Consider the following 17691-nt stretch of genomic DNA (forward strand, 5'->3'; position numbering starts at 1 on the left):
TCAGGGAGGAAAAAATAAACCAACACAACTTAGAAGTAATATTTGAAACCTAAAAAGCACAATAGTTTTGTCTTTTTGTCTCATTTCTACTAGGTTACACTGACACAGGGACTTCTAGCCCAAAGCTTTTTTGCAGGCAGTGACTCAGAGCTGTGTCTGTTCCAGCAGCCAGCAGTTGATTTCAGCCAAGGTGCGTACTGGGAACAGGGGAAGTTGCCATGATATTGCTGCTGTGAGAATGCAGCACCAAAAGTAGGGCGAGGGAGATTTGTCACACTCCTGAGATCAGATGCACGTGTGTCTTAATTTAGTGAAAAATGCATGTTTCTATTCATTGAAGTGACAAGATCCATCAGCAACCATTACAAAACTGACTTACTTATTTTTGTGTTCTTTTTAGTGCAAGATGACTCGTTTGTGCCCAGGCAGTGCAGGACACTGCAGGGTTTTAAGAGTGTTGTCTTATTGCAAGGCAGTGCCGGATCCAGAGTCTGTACAGCTGCATCACTGCAGTACTGCATAGAAGCTAATTAGCCCAGGTAGGAGGCAATTAGCTCCACGCTGCTGAGCCTGTTTTTATTGTGTTCCCAGAGCTGACACAGTCATTCACAGCTCAGGGACCTCTGTCCTTTGTCTGCTGTAGGCATGTCTCTGAGTGGATCTCAGAAGTGTTGTGACTTGGCTTCGAAGTTAAACAACTGTTGAATGTGGGTGTGAGTTTGGGTTTGATAATTCCAAAATAATTCTTAATAATTTCTGTGGTTTGGAGACAATTCAATGAAGAATATGCATATACTGTATTTATTAAAAAAAAAAGACAAATCATTTAAAAAGTCATTGAAGTATTTTTGTGAGAAAGTAATTTGATTGCTCAGTAAGATGAGAATTAGCTCTTAGGCACCAAGTATCACAGATTTCCACAAGACTGAAACTCTGTGTGGCACAGGACCAGTTTTGTTCAGTGTCTGTGCGTACTAAGCGTGAGCAGCTCTGTTCCAGATAGATTGCTAAACAGATTAAAGAGGTAAAAGCTAAAAGCTAAAAGTAGACTTAGAACTCAAGTTTTCAGTGGCTTGTCTTGTGTTAACGGGGTACAATTGGCTGTGGAAATGTAAACTGCTTCTTTTGCAGCTAAAAGAGGTAAGCTGGGTTTTGTCTGTTGTGTTTTTGAAAGCAATGCAATCACTGCAACCGAATGGCTGCTGTTTTGAGGATATACCCTATTGCCAAAAAGCAGAACCTCACAATGAAAATATGAAGCTGTTTCCAGCATGTGCCCTCGATAATGTGCCACATTCACTCAGATTAATTCTGTTCTTTGTTCTCCTGCTGGAAGTATGCTCTGAACATACACTAGATGGCAGGCGGGTCAGGTGTCTGAATCCAAGCCTCACCAATTCATCACACAACCTTCCCTGCTGCTTCTAAAGATCAATGGGGCTTCCTTGGGTCCATCTAAAAGCACCTTTGGATCACTGTACTGTGCATGAGTGTGCAGTCGGCAGGCTGGAGCTGATCAGGCCCTCTGTCCACAAGATGCCAGGCCACGTTGTTTCTGACAGATTTGCTTTTGCCTGTTAGCCCACAAGGAGAAGATGCCCGATCTGTAACAGCTCGATCAGTAGCAGCTGTTGTTGAGAATAAGGCTTGTGCTAGAGAAGCTGATGTGTTAAAGAAGTGCTGTCAGCACCTGAGGCAGGCTCTGATGACTTGTCTTCAGCAGCAGACTCCTGTATTTGCCCTGCAGGAGATGATGGCAGCTTGTCGCAAAATTTTTGTAGCAGAACATCTTTCTGATGCTCTGTGCTTGCCCCAGGATGAAAGATGCCCTCGACGTTGCCCTTAACGTGGAGATCTGGTTGCGATGCCAGCATGCACAGCCTTGAATACACCAGTACTCACTGTAGGATCCTTTGGGAGCTGTAGAGACACGAGGTCAGCTTCAGCCCTCACATAAACTGCTGTGATGCCCGCTTGACCCAAAGCTCTGTTAGTGTAAAGCAGAGCTGTCAGCTTTCACCTCTCTTGATGTCCTTGAGGAAAGGGTGGGTTTGAAAGATGTCACATCACTATCAGATTATGCTAATGCCATAGGTGAGTCTCACAAGGCTCTAAGAGCAAACCACATTAAAAAAAAGTTTTTACAATTTTTTTTTTCGTATTGGTGATATTCCTAAGAATACCATAAGTGGTCACCAGTGCTTTTTGCTTTTCTTTTTTTCTTCTTTCTTTTTTTTCTCCCTGAAACAAAAAGTTTTCTTAGGGTTGAGTTGCCATTACCAATGGCAAGATTTTAATTATCAGCAAATCTTCAGTGTGTGTTTACTCTACAGTAAGACACATGCCCATGTAGTCGTCAGCATAAATAAAACAAGAATGTCCTGAGAATATTAGGGTGTTTATCTGTTATAAGACTAGAGCATTTACACAGAAGCAAGGTAGTTCTTACTTCTTTACTGAAGAAGTGAGAGGTACAGAGGGTCCTTCAATGAAAGGCAACCATCAAAAGACAGCTTACGAAACCCTTCTTCCTGCAAACCCCACAAGAGATATTGTGTGGAGACAACTGGAGTGAATAACAAGACAAAACCAGACAAATGAAAATACGGAGCAAATGATTCATCATAGTTTGAGCTTTCTTTTTGTTGTTCAAGTCATCAGCAGATTTATCTGCAGCAAAGCCCAGTGAAGCCAATATTGCTAGTGAAAATGTTCCTTCATTTTTATTTTGCTTCTCTTTACTCAGTTTTTTTCACCTGCAGACAGAAATCTAGAAAGTAAGCAAACATACTCAGAATATAAAGCTATGATTAAAACAGTACAACGTATAACTTTTTATGTTTCTTTTTTTTCCATTAAAGCAACTTTCTTAAAGCTAAAATGTGTTTGGAGTGAATATTACAGTCCTATGCAGCTTCCAGATCTGCCTTTGCAAGAAGAAATTTACATTTAGCTTCTGGCAAGTGTGTGTGTTTGACGTTAGCACAAATCTGTGCTAGCATGGAGATACCACGTGATACTCTGCTCCAAAGAGGCACGGTGGCTCATTCGGGACTGCAGGAAGAATTACGCACCAAACTTACGAGTTTAAGAACTCCAAGTCATGTTGCACCATAACTCATGAGCTTGATAATTGATCCACTGGAAGAAAACCAAAACGCAAAGAGAAAATTATCCTGTCCTCCAGCACCTCTGCAAAATCAAACAGTTCCTACTTTTTTTTATTTTTTTAAGAGGTATTTACTTTTTATAACAAACTTTCTTCTTTTCTCCCATTGCTCCCTGTGGTGACCTTAGAATCATAGAATTGCTCAGGTTGGAAAAGACCTTAAAGATCCTCAAGTCCAACCACAACCTAACCATACCACTCAAACTCTAACATCCCTCTGCTAAACCATGTCCCTGAGCACCACATCCAAAGGGTTTTTAAACACACCCAGGGATGGTGACTCAACCACTTCCCTGGAGAGCCTGTTCCAGTGCTAAACATCCCTTTCTGTAAAGAAGTGTTTCCTGATATCCAGCCTAAACTTACCCTGGCACAACTTGAGGCCATTTCACCTCATCATGTCACCTGTCACCAGTGAGAAGAGACCAACCTCACTCTTGCAGTGATCACCTCTGAGGTATTTGAAGCGAGCAATAAGGTCTCCCCTCAGCCTCCTCTTTCTAAACAGCCCCAGACTAAACAGGAGCTGCCCGTCTCCCTCCAAAACCTATCAAAACCATACCCTACAATGCAGCCTTTCTTTATATCAGCTGTTTATTTGCTGTTGTGTTTTTGAAAGCATTTTGTGCAGGTGAGGATTGAAGCTTATGTGATGATGGCTATTTGAATTGGTTGCAGCAAGGAAGTATAATGCATAAGAAGGAGGTTATGATTAAGCTTCTGAGTGTTGTTCAACATGTCAACATTGTGAAAAATCTGGCTTGGAATTATTTGAGCATGCAATTGGATGGACCATAATTGGGGTTGATTCCACAGGAGTTCACATAGGTTCAGGCAATAGTTTGTAAAATATAGACAGAGATCAAAGTGGTTTAAAATTCAGACTGATTTTCTATCTTCTTCTTTTTTTTCTTTTTGGTTTAGGAAAAGTGAATAAACCCTCAAAACACTTTCATTTAAGTCCAGTTCCTGCCAGCAAGGGAAATTTAATCCACTCAAGCCACCAAATCATTGAGTACATTTATTCATTAAAGTAATCAATCAGTGGAAATAGGTTTTTCTTTTTATATATTAAATGGCAAAAATGATGAGTTCATAAAAATGTCAAGAAATTTTCATCTCTGCTATCTCTTTTCTTTGGTCTGCTGTCTTCAAATGTATTATCCCATTTGTAGGAATCGTATTCTGTCTTTCTTGTAGAAAGCTGAGTATTGAGTATTACACAGATTAAAATTGAGTAGAAACTGTAGAAAATGTCAAACATAGCAGAAATCATGACACCTGCTCTTTTGACTAGTCGGGAAAGCATCAACAGTTGTTAATTTTTGAAGCCAGTACTCTGCCAGTGCTACATTAAGGCATCACTCACTGCAACTTTTTGTTTACATTTTTGCTAGCATCTACAGGTTTGTCAAGATAGATTGTCTCTTTCCCTTATGCAGTTGGCTTCTTTTATTTTGACAAATGAACCCTTGCCAAGAAGTTATGTATGTGCCTTGCACATCATCATTTGGAAGCAGGAGACAACGTTGCGATTATCATTTTTCTCTACTACTTATAATGCAGGCCATTTCTTTGAGATCTTTTAGAGGAAGAGACTTGGTAAAGAAAAACATCAACTGTCCATTTGCTACAGTAAATAAAATTACATGTGTTGTTTGTCTGATGTACTCTAAACCCAGAACATACACTCCTTTCAGTTTGGGAAAGATGACATTCTTCCCAAGTTCTCCTTTGAGCTCATGTACATTTAGGAGACTGGGAATATGAAGGGACCAGCTGTGCTTCATGAAATTCAGTGTCAAAAGATTGCAGGCAATCCTGGGATGCAGGGTATTTATAAAAACCTCACAAGACCTTTGAAGGGAAGACATAACAATTGCTATAAAGGTTCTAACCTTCAAAAATGGTGTTATGGGTAAGGAAGAGATGAAATAAAGGGCATTGCCAATGTTTTGGTCAAAGCATGGATTTCTTAGGTGACATTCCCAGATAATCTCAGGAAGCCGGCCATGCCCCAAACTCTGGAAGAGGAATAAGATTTCCAGCTTATTTCCCAATGTAAATTTCCTTCTTGAAATGCATTGTTAGCAAACCATCAGTTTGTTACCATCAAGTGTGGTGGCAGGTTTAACCCAGAGAGTGTGAAAAAGACACCCTAAAGGAACACCTGAGCTTCCTCAGTAATGCCAGGAACGTCATGCCAGGAACCTCCCCCAACACCACAGCTCCATCTGTGGCCAGTCTTCAGAAAAAACTGATTGGCAGTAGCACTGAAGTATGGACTAATTAAATATAAGTAGGTTGCAGTGAGCACAGATCAGCTTGACCCAAAAAATTTTGGTTCCCAGATGTCAGCAAGACTTTCTGTTTAGCTTTTCAATACGGCCAGAGCTCAGAAGTCATCTCTGTAAATAACAGGACAACTGCAGGTTGGTACTCCTTGCAGTTTTAAAGTTGATCAGCAAATCTCTTGAAGTGAGCAGTCTCTAAAGGACAGCCAGAGGCCTGCTTATTTGGGAAGCATGTGGTGAGGTAAGATGAAAACTGCTGGTACAGGAGATGTCTGCACTTCATGGGGACAGTGGTGAGCCTTAAGGGCTTTCTCAGATGGTCTCTGCCAGTGCTCACTGAGGTAGGTGAAGGCATCACTGTCCGTGGATATGGGCTTTGCCCTTTTGCTGGAGGTTATCACCCCTGTTCCAGTGCTGACAGGTAAGAGCACACCTCCATTGTCCTTCACAGCCTGGTGTGTTCACTCAAATTACTAAAGGACACCGATTTGTGTTAACGAGCCGAGTTGCAATTGATGAGGGCTGATGAAATGAACCCCATCCTGGTTTGTTGCCCCACCTAATGGACAGAAAACTGCTGTCAAGATGGACAGGTGCCATTACTAGGATAACTTCTCAAAATGTGCTGAAGAATTCCGAACATTTCTTTGTGACTGGAATGAAATAAATATTACGTTTAATGATGAAAAGCACCCTCACAGAAAGCAGGGCAGAATATCTAAATGTTTGCATATTTGCAGTGCACATATCAGTGTCTGTACAGTCTTATGCTGGCTTATTTGGCATTTTGGCAGATAAAACTGCAGGTTTCAGTTATTCAAAAACATAATGAAACAAGGAAACTGTTCCATTTGGAAATAGCAACACTGTACTGTTTTATCAGAACTCAACTGTTCTCACATTCTGGATAACATTAAACAGAGTAGAACTTAGTCTGAATAAGATTGCACTGCTACAATGCAGCTATCATTGATTTATGTCTCTAAATGGGATCACAAAACTCCTTTCAATCCTGCTGAGTATTTCCTTAAGTGCCCCCATTTATTTTATTTTATTTTATTTTTTAGATTGTAATATGGGTCTGCCAGTTTTAATGCATATGCTTTGAGGCCTTAGGATGGTGCACACCATCATCCTTAGGTAAAGAGAACAGAGACTGAAACAACCTCAAAGACTTTCTATGCAACCTGAAGACTATGTTTGCAGTGAATAATGTTGAACACCTAACAGAAAGCTAACAGAGTTTGATTGATTCCTTTGCATTATTAAGGGAATTCAGGTAGTTTAAGAGTATGTAGAAAACAGTTAAGTTTCAAGCTACTGTAGGTCAGGCTCATAGTCTTATCATTATAGCTCACAGGCTTAAAATGATTGATCTTTAATCCTCATTAGGAATCTCTCCAGATGGAGAGTAAACAACACTAATGTGAATACTATTTCATACTTGCAAACTAAGCTTCTCTCCTGATGAACAACAAAACCAGTTTTGGAGTAATGGACAGTTTTGGAGTAATGGACACAGACAAGACTGCTATTTATCTGGCTGATACACATTCATCTTGGTTCTAAGTACCCAGGACTATGTATAAGTGAATATACCTAACAGCAGGAACAACCCATGGGGCTGAATTCAAGGTAACATACTGTGCAACAAACACTGAGACCCTCTGCCACAGGAGCCATGGCATTGCTGAAACCTCCATAACAATTTCATCTGCTCTTGGTTAGGACTAGTGAAGGTGGAAAATTTCAGGAATGCCAGGCATCTTTTTCAGCCAGTTTCCTTGTGTCAGAAAAATACCTTTCCCTAATATGAACTGTTTTACGGGCACCGTGAATTCCCACCTTTAGAGCCAGCCAGTTCAATATTAATATAAATGAGGAAAAACCTAAAGACTTGCAGCCTCCCTCAGGTTCTTTCATGTACCACTGCTGATACTGAAGAACAGCTGTTTGCCATCCAGCATATGCACTTTGCTGTAGCAAAGACATCTTCCTCTGCTGGTACTGGCAGTATTGTTTTACATCCTCCACTGACACTGGTGTCAAATGCTCTATTCCAATACATCAGATTGATGTTTGTTTGATGTGCAAAAAATATGAAAAGGTCCTTAGGGGAAGAGAAACTCAGGATCTTCAGAATGTTTTGTCTATTTCTATTCCACGGCTTGCCTTGCTTCTGTATTTTATAACATCTGGACTCTGTATGGTCAACACAGTGCATTCTGGTTCAGTCTTGTGCTTTCTGCCCTGGAGCAAAAGCAAGTGCTGCTGGTCAAAGAATCTTATTTTGCAGGCTTACCAAAGAGAGATTGTAAGTGGAAAACACATGGAAGAAAAACACTAGTGCTGCAGGAAAGCATTCCTTTCCTATTATAATATTTGGAGTTTTCTACTTAACATTACCATATCAACTGGAAATACTTAGTGATTGCACAGAATCCCATGGAACAAGAAATCCTAAGAAAATGCACTGTTACAGGCCCAGACTTCCACCCTACACCAGAACCATTTGCCACTGGTTCAAATGACAGCTCCTGAAGCATGATCCAAAGCCTTCTGAAATCACTGATTCTTCTTCTCTTCTCGTTCTGATTCATACAAATAACAAACCACACTAAAAAAAAAGAACAGAAGAAGTGCTTAGAGCTGTCTGAGGAAACATGGACAGGTCCTCAGGTAATTAAATTACCACAGTCTGCAATAGCTCTTATTGTAGTCACTGAAGTTATGCCAGTTTTTCCTAGCTGAGGCTTAGTTAGGCTTTCAGTGTTTGAACACGTTGTTCCACAGCCTGCTGCTTCACTGTACATCTGGGTGGGATAGAAATCAGATTGCAAATGCAGTCCTCATGTGACTTCAGGAGTGCTGTGGATGACTATATGGCATTTTGTACATGAAATAAATTGGTGAATTTAACTCATTTTTCACCGCTTAATTTTGTAGAGATGTTAGGTGCAGTGGGGGATTCCTTGTACTAGCTGTACTACACAGCTGAGGTGAGGATCTAGTCCCTTGAAGGGCTTGTAGCTCATCAGTCCCTGAGGCTAGGTTGGAGACACAGTGGCTTTCACCCGCCTGCTTTACCTCACTCAGATACACCTTGCCATCAGTCAGAACCCCCGAATCCCTTTCCATGGGGCTGCTCTCCAGCCTCTTGCCCCTCAGTCTGTACATATAGCTAGGATTGTTCCATATTCGTCCCGTATGAACAAATACATGCTGCATTTGTATGCTAACAATCATGAAGGCATTCTGAAACAACCAAAATGGAAGCAAACATAAAAAGGGGACATACAGTGTGAAGTGTGTCAGAGGTAAAGCTCCATTTCCAGAGGCTGCTGACAGCTGCCTTGTGGCAGAGGGAGAAGTTCCTCTTTCTACAGTGCATGGAGCCAGCGATATCAGTGCCTTGGCAGAGGGGACTGGGGAAATCTCATCAGGCAACAAGCTTGCACCATGGAGCTTGATGCCTGGCTAGTCTTGTTTTATTTATACCTTGCATGGCCATTAAGTTGTCAAATGGTTTCCTCCCAAGACTAATGGCATTTCAATTAGCACTGCACCATTTGGTGCATTATTCCTAGGCCTTTCCCAGCCTGAAACTGAATTCACATCTCTACTTCTCCTCCTGAAGATGCAAAACTACAGAGCGACAAGCCCAGCTGAAGGGGCTTGAGTCAGTAATTCCTCCAGGGATTAAGGGGACAGAATATTTATAGGCAGTCTAATGCTTTAGGGTACTTTGAGTTTGAAATCTAGCAATTAGTTTTTAATATAAAAACCACTAAAAACTTACTGAAAGGTCATGCTTACGCAATATATGCTGACCACTAGCCATGCAAAGAAAAAAGTCATAGATTTAATTTTACTTTGAGCTTTCTGCCTTTGATAAATTTAAGATTATTGTTGTATTACAGCCATTTTTTTGTCCTCTGTGGGAGTTTTTGCACTCAGCACTTGCAGGTTTGGGTGTGAAGTAACGATGGGAGCAGTAATGTGACCAGTCTTGAAACACACTGCCTAACATCTAAGAAGGATCAGAAAGACAATCCTTAGCCCTGAGCATTATATACAAATGAAATAGGGGTTATCTGGGGGCAGCGTAATTCATTAAATGTTCCTTCTAAATGTAAAACACCAAATTCCCTTGACACAGTCTGCCTTTCGATCTGCAGTCTAGTTGTGACATAAAAATGGTATTACAATAAGCAAACTTAAATTCAGGAAAGCTAGGACACAGATAAAGCACATTTTATTGTTACAACTTGTAATGAATAAGCAGGGAAAACATGATAGATATCATAGTCCTTTGAAAAAGCACTAAGAAATATCTGATACCTGATTTTAGTAGATGGGTCTGGATTGTCAGCTGGTGTCAATCAGAAGATTTACATTAACTGTAATGCAGTTACCCTGTAGCTCTGTCGGCTGAGAATCTAATTCAGGAGCTGTGACACTGGGTTAGGAATGCATCTATGTATATTTTCACCTTCCTCTTCTTCATCCTTCTCTTTTATTTCAGATAAATGCTGAGGGAGTATCAAGCCAATATTATGAAGATGATAAAATTACATTGTGCCTGAAAAACAGTTTATTTCAAGTGAGAACGTGAGGCGATGAAAACACGTGAAGTTCAAAAAGCCCTCTTGCAACAGTAACTGTACTGCAAGTTGTGTACATCGCCCCTGAATGTGAAATCTTCACATCTTTGATGCATTTATCCCTTCATTAAAGTTTCTTATCAAACACAGAATGAATATTTGTCCAGTTTTGCCAAACAGGACCCAACAAGGCTGTGATTTTCTTAAGGCTGCACGAGACATGTTTATCAGAAAAAGGTGAGTCCTTCTCATGCTGACCTAACTCCACAGTCCTTGGATCACTTTTACTGCCTAGTTTACCTTCTGTCATTTAATTATTACAAGCTGTATTGAAAATCTTTGGAAACTTAGTTACTTGAACTCCAAGTTAACCAGCAAAGAATAGTTGGACCTTCTGCCTCATGAGCTGACAAATGGAAGGTTCTCTACAGAGGCAATGGATAGTGATTTAAAAAATATTATCTGTTACTGTGCCATGAAGGAGGCCATTCCAATGACAAGGATGATTTAAAGATGCTCCCTGCCTCTCTGCTGACGCTTCCCTGCTCATGTATTTTGTCATGTGAAGCAGAGGGACTGAGACTGAAGGTCTGAACAAAGGCTGTTTCCACTGCTGACCTCAGTGGAGATTCAGTTTTGCTGAATAATGCTCTTTTTCCAGATAGACTGCCAGTAAAATGTGAAGGAAAATTAGACAAGTTAATGTTAAGGTTCTGCATAAAAGTTTTGTAGGAAGCTTTTTGTCAGCAGCTTCCTACAGTGAGAATATGAAAATAACTGTGGAGAGAAAAAAAAAGGAAAATCCTTAAAGGTAAAAGTTTGTGCTTCCTTTGCTTTCCATCACTGTGTTTTTAAATTTAAATGCTGGCTCGTGTTTGAAAAATGCGTTATCTACCTGTTCATCTTCTCTCAGTCTTGGTCCATCCTGCTTCAGTTCCACTGAACTAAACAGCTTTACTTCTTTGTCTGCTGAATTTCACCCAGTGTTTTTGAAACAATAACGGAAATACACTTGTGGGATCCCTCTACAACTGAGATTACATTTTAGCTAAAGATATTGCTTACATCCTAGGACAGAGAAAATAAAATATTGTTACAACCATTTTCTAGAAGAATTTGGTTCCTTTCAGGCCTACCTTTGACTGTGTAGCACTGTAAAGAAGCCAACAGGAGAAACAGTTGTCTGTCCCCTTACTAGCAGATTATTACTTTCTGAGTGATTCCCTTTTAAAATTCAAACTCCATGAAGGCTTATCTTAAAAATATACAATTCTACTGAGTTCGGCAAGTTGCATGATTTACAAAACCAGGGCCACCATTTCTTGCTGTGAGTTGTATGCCATCAATTACTGCAAGCACCTTTCACTCATTGGATACGGAATTATTGGAGATGTTCTCTTAGAAGACTTTCACACGTGCAGATATTGGGGTATGGTACCCAAGAGCTGCTTTTCAGCTAGCCACCGAAAGAAACATTGTAGGCCACATCCTTGGGTGGTAGGAATCATTGTAGCTCTTTGCTTTTCTGATTTACATCAGCTCTGAGAATCCGGCCTGTTATCAGTGACCTTGTAACCAACCATTTTTGGCAGTTTTGCTCTGGAACGGTGTAGTAACACTGAGACAGTTGTCCCAGACAAATACAAATTGTTATACACCAACTCACATCAGGTATTCTGTACCTCACATGGGTGGAACAAAGCCTGTTATTTCCACTTAGTGGAAGAAACCAGCATTGTTATTTCCACTGCTCTAGTGTCAGGACTTTTTATTTCCACTGCAGTGGTTGTTCAGGCTCTCATAACCAATAAGCCAACATCCACCCTGCCAAAGAAAAAAAACCAACAAACAGCAACCCAACAAAAAAATTTGGTTAGTCTGAAACACATTAGAGCACACAAAAGAAAACTGACTTCAGGCTGCAGACAGAATGGAAATGTCTGTTCTCCTGATAGCAGTGAGGGGATTTGACTAAAAAATGGTATTTTTCTGACACATCAGCAACCTTTGGATTCTTTTCAGTTCTCCAGATGATGCAAATGGGAAAAAAACAAAACAAAACAAAACAAACAAACAAACAAAACCTTACATACCACAAAACAGCAATCAAAGGGCATATACGGATTCTACACGAGCTTCAAAGAGGTGAATGGAAACACGTACTGCTTGCTTACAGTCGTTTAAAGTAAATACCACTCAGGTTTAAAACTTCTGGATACAACTTGTCAGATATGTATATGCCATGGTGGGGAGTAAAATGCCTTGTTTTTATTGCTAACCAGTGGAAAAAACAGGCCTGTTACCCATGCAACTAAAGCTCACTCACTCATGTTTATATGTCTTTATTAGCACCTGATGCACTGTTAAAATGAGGGAGAACTCAAGAAGAAAACACCAAGATGTTATTTTCTTGTGGAAAAATAATTCTATTATTTGTGAAGGCAATAATTTTATCTGTTTGATAAATTAGCACAAAATAGGAAAGTGAGCTTATACATAGAGATTATCACCTTTCACCTTGGAATGTGTTTGTAAATGCTCTTTACAACACTTTTTTTTTTTTTTCCCAAGAGGCTTTACTTACTCCAGACTTGAGAATTCACAGTGTAACAAAATGATATGGAAAACTGTGTTGTACAGCAGATTTTATAAGACAAAACACATGATTTTCAGTAAAATTCTCTATGAAATAAATTCAAGTCAACACAGCCGTGAAGTCTGAGGATGATATGAGCATAAGATGTGTGCAGCTTATATTATTGAGTGTTGGTGGCACTACTTCAAAACATCTCCTACAAGTGCCTGCAATAAAACCTGATATCTTAGAAGGCACCCCTATGACCAGTACCAGCTAATATCTGCCCAGGTACATCATACATCCTCACCCAGTGGCATCAGAGCACAGGACCACCCTGATCCCTATTTCTCAGGGAAGATAAGAATATCAAGTCGGAACAGACCTCAGTTCAGTTTGGGTCACTCTGGATTTGTAACAGTGAGCAAAAGGATGCAGGGAAACAGTACTGCAACTCAGCACAGCAGGAAAACTCTGAGTATCCTCAGGCTGGAAGCTGGGGTTACTCACCTCAGTGCCTTCAGCTGCCCCGTGTGCAAGGAGTGCAAGAGCAGCAAGCTGTCCGTCAGTGCAAGCAGAGATCAGAGCAAGGAGAGAAAGCATTCTTCTGCACGAAGGCACGACTGGCCAGCGGAGGTCACTGTGGCTCCACACCGCCTGTCCTTGGGCTGCTTTGCAAAAGAGCTCTGCTGCTGCTGGAATAAAGGAAATAGCAACATTTTTAGTTTTTTTTTTTTTTCCTCCCTCCCCCGGCACGTATAGTTTATAAAAATGGAGACTAACTGATGGCTGTAATTTTGATGGAGATTTACCTGTAGGCAAGATGGCAATCAAACCCACACTATTAACAGAAGGCTGATTGAGTTAATGAATATAATTGTCAAGTCTACAAACTGATTCAGTCTGTCTAATAATCTATCAGTTTGTCTTTCCTCTTGCAGTTTGTCCCCATTTGTGTCTTGCTGTATGGTAACTGCAGGTGAATAACTAAAATCCCTATAAATATAAAATTGTTCAAGGGAGGACTGATGGATGCTTGGGAAAAAGAAAAGGAGATGCAGTGTACTGTAATTTATCACTGTACAATTAAAAGAAGTAAATTCGGGCTAGGCAGCTGAACTAGTAGGTAATGTTACCCTTTGTGTTTATCACAGGGTCATGGAGCAAATTCAGGTCCTTCACTGGAGTAAGTCATGATTCAATGATTCATCCTTAAATGATTTACAGTTTGATGGATGAGTTAGCATACAGAAAGCACTCATAAAGTTACTGTAGACTGATATTCTGCAAAATAGCATTAATATCTTCAAGAGAGTGAGAGAGAGAAGAGTTGGGAGGACAGGGTCAGGAATACCTCCTGGGGTCAGAGCTTTGGGACACAGTTGGCTTGGTGAGCCTGCAGCAGCACTGCAAAGCCCACCTCCTGGTCTGCAGGTTGCCTGCCTGACAGGGCACCCTGAGGGTCTGCACAGAAAAGCTTTCCATCCTCCCCATCGGTCAGGCTCAGGTTTCAGAGAGAAGGGCATGAGAAGATGAAGGATTACACTGAGAAGTCAGAATAGCCTCAGGCCAGGGTCAAACTAAATACAGAAGTGCCCTATCCAGATCACGCAGCCCTTCTAGGAGCGGTAAGTAAAAGTGACCTTGACAGGTGTATCAGAAAAAGCTTACATGCATGGAACTTTTGAAAGAGGCATGCACATCCCTCCTCCTTTGTAGAGCCTGACTGCAGTGCTCAGAGCTGCCATTGCTGCAGGGTGAGGGAAAGCGAACAGCAAGAGTAACCTGCACCTTCCCTGTGGTCAGACAGAAAAACACAAGAAACAGTTACCAATAATGCAAAGAAGTGTTACAGCATGAGATAGTAAGACGTACACCTTTTACATGGGAAAAATCTGTATTTGCTAGGAAGCCGCTTGTAAATGGTACCAGCAAATCTGAAAGGAAGGAGTGTGAACTCATAGCAAATGAGGTAAGAATTACACAGCAAGAACATGTAACTTTTGCTCTTTTTCATGCAGAGCGACAGATCTTCCTCAGCTGTTCCATGAGAATCATAGAATCATCAAGTTTGGAAAAGACCTCTAAGACCATCCAGTCCAACCGTGCACTTATCACCAATATTTCCCCACTAAACCACGTCCCTCAATACATCTAAATGTTTCTTGAACACCTCCAGGGACAGTGACTCCACCCCTCCCTGGGCAGCCCATTCCAGCGCCTGACCACTCTCAGAGAAGTATTTTCTAATGTCCAACCTGAATTTCCCCTAGCACAACTTGTGGACATTCCATCTAGTCCTATCGCTAGTTACACGGGAGAAGAGGCTGACACCCGTCTCACCACAAACTCCTTTCAGGCAGTTGTAGAGAGCAATAAGGTCTCCCCTGAGGCTCCTCTTCTCCAGACTGAACAACCCCAGCTCCCTCAGCCACCCCTCATAAGGTCTGCGCTCCAGGCCCCTCACAGCTTTGTTGGCACTCTGCCCCAAGCCCACGGCATCGCCTGGGTTTGTTGTAGCCAAAGTGTAGCACCTAGCATTTGGTCTTGTTGAGTTTCCTCCCATTTGTCTCAGCCCAAACAAAAGATCAGGTGGAGTCACCTGAGGAATTAGATTCATGCCTGTAGTATTTTCGCTGCCTGCAAATGAGTCATTTTGGCCACTAAAGGAAAAAGACAAAGATGTGTATGGATCTGACATATCAATATCTTAACAGAAGGTGGTAGGCAGTGGCATGGACCTCCTCTGCACAATCTCATGGAAAGAAACACAAAATATATTTGCAACATGATTCACTAATGGATATGGTGTGAGTGATGCATTGCCTCGTGGAGCTTCACGGGTGGGCAGAGTTCTGTAATTAAAAAAATAGAGGTATAACTGGGGAGACTTATATGAGTCTCCTAATAAAAAGGCAAGCAACTCTTTGGAAACACAGCCTTATATAGCTGTATGTAGGCAATGCTATGCTTTGCCATCTTCTCTTCATCTACAACTTTTTAAAACATGTGTGATACCACCATGTCTATCTATGCTCTGACGTGAATCTACATTCTCAAAGCCTTACATTTATGAGAGGAAATAAGATTTATAACCTATTTGCTCCTCTTTCAGCTCTTCCTTAGCTGTCTCTTACATATCATTCATTTTAATAGAAGAGCACTTTGCTTGTCCCGTCTTGCACAAGAGCACAAGAGCAAAGAATCCTCCTCCTTCCAAATTTCCTTACTATTTCACCATGTGTTTCACAGCTTGCACCTGGTTAATACACACTGTCTGAACAACAGCAAGTTTATCCCCCAGTCACTTGGATTAGACAGCAGGTTCCAGAGGCTACGCTGCCACTGAATACACTTACATCAAATTTAACATGAAGGGTAATCAATAAAAATGTAAGCAATACATTTGTCTCATTCTGCTTTTTTTTTTTTTAATACATGTACAAATGCCCAAGTAAAGCTGTTTCAGAAGTGGTATCACTGTCATTTATGGAGCACTTTGGGCTTCACAATTACTATCATAATGTCACAACTTGAATGTGCCATGTCCCAGTGTTCTTGCAGTGCTATCTGATGGGAAAGGAAGCTGCTTTTCGTGCTTGCATGTAGATGTTACCTGAATCAGCAGTCTGTAAGCTATTTGCATATGCAAACAGTCAAAAAAATGTGAAAACAGTCAAAAAAAAAAAAAAAAAGAAGAATAGAGTGGAACTGTGTTAGCAACCCTAATGAAAAAGTCAACATCTCCTGCTCAAAAAATGAAACTAGCTGAAAGTTAAATTAACTGAGTAAGCCCAATAATTGAAATTTGAATCACAACCCATAGTAATAATAATAGAATTCTTTTCTGCTTTTTCATGCATTCAAAGACTGTCTGACTGGCATTTTTCAAAGGTGGTGGGAGGAAAGCAGGGATTTCATGTGCGCTGCTCAAGTCCTGTCATGCCTGTCTGCCTGTGAGAACTGAAGAACTATATAAATTATCAGAAGAGTCAAGAGCAAAAGTGTCATTTAGGAGAGAAAGAGGTTTTAGTTAAACTGCTCTGAGCTTTCCTGTTTGTTTAATTTTAGTGGCTGAAAAGAAATTGGAAAGAAGATGTTGTGTTTTAGATTCAGCATCCGTAATACCTATAGTAGGGTGTGAAAGGTGCACTGGATGAGTGATATCTTGGCAGCCCTCCCAGCAATTTAAGTGGGGCAGGATTTTACCCATCATTTTTAAAGCAAACAAATACAGGAGAAAAAGAAAACAAACCAGAAGTTAATCTCTGGAAAGAAGAAAAAACCTTTCCCCTTACTTTTAATACTAATTTTGTGATTTTTTGTGCCACACACCAATAATGTCATTATTGAGAGCGTGGATGTAAACGGTACATTCTCTTCTTTGAAACATTTAAACCTTTGATGGATAAAATGCTAACGAATGTGAAAATAATTAAGAAATAATCCTGCACAATAATGAAAGACATTAGATCTTCATGAGTAATTGGAATATCTCAATTTTTAATATTTTTAAATCTGTGGTAGGCATAGGATAATGTTATTAATTTGTTACTTTTTAATTGAAGATCAAAGGGCATTATAAATTGATTTGGACAATACTTATTTTCTTCATGTACTCTGTGCCTGGGAGTTCTGAAGTTATCAGTAACCTTTGGGTAGGTTGGTAAAGCAGTGTGTGCTCCTTCCATGGCCAAATATAACATAAGCAAACATCTTTGCTAGTAAGGTTTTTCATCTCAAAATCTGATATCAGAAGATTGAGTTGGATTTCCAAATGTATTCAGGTGCTACGATGATGGGCAAAGCATGACACCCCAAGTGGGGAGGTCATGTTGGAGGGAATGCTGGTTAACACAAGCCTGGTTGCTTTAATTTACATCTCCCCACTGACAACAGTTCTTTGTAGAAGAGTTCCTCCTCCTCAGCCATTCAAAAGTACATATTCAGGAAGCTTATTTCATGTCCCTGGAGGAGAAATGTACCCATTAGGAAACAGAAAATAGAGGAGACATACAAAACTGCAAATGTTATTTCTTTTTCAGCTAA

This window comes from Tympanuchus pallidicinctus, unplaced genomic scaffold (assembly GCF_026119805.1).
Source record: "Tympanuchus pallidicinctus isolate F22 unplaced genomic scaffold, pur_lepc_1.0 scaffold31, whole genome shotgun sequence".
Taxonomy (NCBI): Eukaryota; Metazoa; Chordata; class Aves; order Galliformes; family Phasianidae; genus Tympanuchus; species Tympanuchus pallidicinctus.